The following is a 3,857-nucleotide window of genomic DNA, read 5'->3' as shown; positions in this document are numbered from 1 at the left end:
AGCAAATGCTCCAGCCATTTTTGCACAAAGTCCTCGTGGTCAGGGATCCCCCTTATGCGAACATTGTTCCTGCGGTCCCGGTTTTCTGAATCCTCCTGCTTGTCTGCTATCTCGCAGACCTTCTCTGCCAGTTGGGAGACTGTTTTGTTAGTTTGTACTATGGCCCTCGTGTTGGTATCCATTTTTGTCTCAAGGGTCCCGGTCCGTTCGTCCACCGCGTCCAGGTCTCTCCGCAGGTTCCACAGTTCTTTGCGGAAAAAGTTCTTCATTTCCCCACAAAATTCTCGTAGATCCTTTCTCCTGACCAGTTCCTGGTCATCTGCCAGTGGGGTTAGTGTCTCGCTGTCGGACTCTGAATGCATAGTCGGTGTGGGTGAGACGGAGCCTCCTGCTGCCGACGGAGTGATTTTATTAAAATATGGCTTGACCGTGGGGTCCTCTTGCTTCGATTTTGCTTTGGCTGGCATCCCCAGGTATTCTGCCAAGTTTATCAGCCTTCCGGAGGATTTTATGTTGATTTTTGTTGTCACTGTGCTATATAATTCTTGCCAGTGTGAAGGGAGCTAAATCCCTAAGCAGCCATTTACCCTAGCTTCGTGCATGCGCCTCGCGCCCCTGTATTGACTACAGAGGTCTTAACAAAATTACGATCAAGAACCGTTACTCCATGTAACTTATTATCGAACTCATCGAACGTTTACAGGGGGCAACAATTTTTCCAAACTTGATCTCCGCGGAGCCTATAACCTTGTCCGCATAGGTCAGGGCGACGAATGGAAGACCGCCTTTAACACCCGGGATGGGCATTATGAATATCTAGTCATGTCTTTCGGCCTGTGCAATGCCCCGGTGGTCTTCCAGGAGTTTGTCAACAAGATCTTCCGTGATCTCCTCGACAGCTTCGTTATCGTATACCTTGACGATATCCTTATTTTTTCCAAATCCCTCTCTGACCACATTCAACACACCAAGATAGTCCTGTCCCGCTTTTGGGAGAACAATCTCCATGCTAAACTAGAGAAATGTTCTTTTCATCTTTCTTCCATTCCCTTTCTTGGATATATCATTGCTAGCACTGGCTTCTCTATGGACCCAGTCAAACTCGAGGCTGTCTTAGAATGGCCACAACCCACTTCCCTGAAAGCCATACAGCGATTCTTGGGATTTGCGAATTACTATCGTAAATTCATCAATAATTTTTCTTCTACCATGGCCCCAATGACTGCCCTCACCAAAAAGGGAGCTAACACAGCAGTCTGGTCTTCTGTAGCTCTCCAAGCTTTCGACTCCCTTAAGAAATCTTTTGCTTCTGCTCCTATTTTGCGTCACCCTGATCCCGGGCTCCCCTTTACCCTAGAGGTAGACGCATCCGACATCGGTGCTGGCGCCATTCTCTCTCAGAGACAGTCCCCAAAGGCCAAACCTCATCCCTGTGGGTTCTTTTAAAAAAAAAAAAATATTCGGCAGAACGGAACTATGACGTCGGAAACAGAGAGTTCCTGGCTATTAAACTCGCCCTTCAGGAATGGAGACATCTTCTGGAGGGAACGGAGATCCCCATTTCGATCTTTACTGATCATAAAAACTTACTTTACATTGAGAGTGCACGTCGCCTTGGGGCGCGTCAGGATCGATGGTCTCTTTTTTTTTCCGAGATTTAATTATCTCATATCTTACATTCCTGGTTCAAAGAATCAAAAGGCAGACGCACTCTCACGTCAATTCCTGTTTGAAGATAATTCCGAGATTATCTCCGAAACAATCTTACCCTCCAAATATATTGTTTCGGCCAATTCTTTTGATATCCTGGATCAGGTCATGGCAGCACAGTCTAATCTCCCGAGGGGCCTTAAGGTGCCGGTCGGCCGTCTGTATGCAGCTCCACGCTTCCTTAAGAAGATTCTTGAGTGGGGTCATTCTTCTAGGTCAGCCGGTCATCCAGGCATTAGCAGGACTTCTGACCTCATTGGTCGTACCTTTTGGTGGCCAACCATGTTGCAGGACATTTCAGTATACGTAAAAACTTGTCCAATCTGCGCCCAGGTTAAGACCGCTCGTAAAAAGCCGTACAGCCTTCTACACCTTCTACAACCCCTCTCTATACCAGAACGCCCATAGAGTCATCTGTCCATGGACTTTGTGGTGGAACATCCAACCTCTAAAGGGATGAATACCATTTTGGTTGTCGTGGATCGTTTTTCCAAACAGGCCCATTTCATTCCTCTCAAAGGCCTTCCCAATTCCCCTACCCTGGCAGTCATTTTTGTTAAGGAAATATTCCGCATTCACGGAGTTCCTCTTTCCATCGTATCCGATCGAGGTACACAATTTGTCTCAAAATTTTGGCGAGCTTTCGCTCGCAGGATGGATATCACCCTCCATTTTTCGTCCGGGTATCATCCCCAAACTAATGGGCAAACCGAGAGAACGAACCAAACTCTGGAGCAATACCTCCGATGCTTTATCGCAGACAGCCAGGACAATTGGGTAGATTTACTTCCGTGGGCAGAGTTCTCACATAACTCTTTAAAGAACAGCTCCAAGTTGAAATCCCCTTTTTTCATTAATTATGGTTTTCACCCGGGTCAGCTGCCCATCACCTCAGTTCCTTCCGGGGTTCCAGCGACCGATGACCAAATGAAGGATCTTCAGGAATCCTGGAAAAGGATCCAAGAGGCTTTGAGAAACGCAACCCATAGACTAAAGGCACAGGCAGATCGTCACCGTCGTCAGGCACCAGTCTTCAAACCAGGGGATAAGGTCTGGCTCTCCTCCAAGAACATTAGACTGAAGACTCCAAGCCACAAACTGGTCCAAGCCACAAACTGGCTCCCAGGTTCTTGGGTCCATTCTCAGTAGTAGAACGGATCAATCCTGTGGCATATCATCTGGAACTTCCCCCATCCATGAGGATACCCTCCGTGTTCCACGTGTCACTGCTGAAACCTGTGTCCCAGAGTCCACGGTTCCATAGGACACCGATTGACCCTAGACCAGTCATAGTTCAGGGTCAGGAAGAGTTCGAAATCCAGTCTATTTTGGATTCCAGGAGGACGAGGGGTTCGGTACAATACCTGGTTCACTGGAAGGGCTTTGGCCGAGAGGAAAGATCTTGGGTACCCTACCATCAAATACATGCCCCAGACTGCTGAGTCTCTTTCACTCCAAATATCCCCAAAAGCCATATTGGAGTCGTCCTGAGGCCGCTCCTTAAGGGGGGGGGGTACTGTAAGGTCCGGGGGAACAACTCTCTCTAAAGGGGCTCCCCCCGTGACTTTACTCAACCCCGCTCCAGCTCTGCCTTCTTGCCGCCGCGGGCGGGATCTCCCTTCTCCACCGCTTCCCGCGGCGGCTACTGATCTCGCGCACGGCAGAGGATTTTTACGTCCTCCCTCAGGGGAAGTTCCCGCCCCCAGCTGAGGCCGCGCACGCCTCTCCCGCATGGCGCACACGCCTGATGCGCGTGCACTGCTCACAAGCTGCACATCTAGCACAGCTGTGGTGAGTTTCTCCCTACCACTCCCTATCTTTCCTGGGACCGCTCCCTCGTTACTCCCCCTCTCCCTATTGGTCCTTCCTCCTACTTATACCTTGCTCAGCCATTCATTCTTTGGCTGAGCATAGCTTTATATGACCTGTGTTAACCACGGTCGTGCCTGCCTCAGTTCCTGTCTCTTTGTCTCCTTAGTGATCCCTTGCGTACCGAACCGGCCTGGCTGTGGATCCGCTCTGGTCTTCTACCCTTGGTTTGTTTCCTGACCTCCTGGACTCCCCGACCCCTTCACCTCGGTTTGCGGATTCCGACCTACCTCCCGGCTCTGGACCCCAGGCTCTCGGTACCACCTATCTTCTGGAAC

Source organism: Ascaphus truei (assembly GCF_040206685.1).
Source record: "Ascaphus truei isolate aAscTru1 chromosome 12 unlocalized genomic scaffold, aAscTru1.hap1 SUPER_12_unloc_2, whole genome shotgun sequence".
NCBI lineage: Eukaryota > Metazoa > Chordata > Amphibia > Anura > Ascaphidae > Ascaphus > Ascaphus truei.
Note: the sequence above shows the minus strand (reverse complement) of the source record.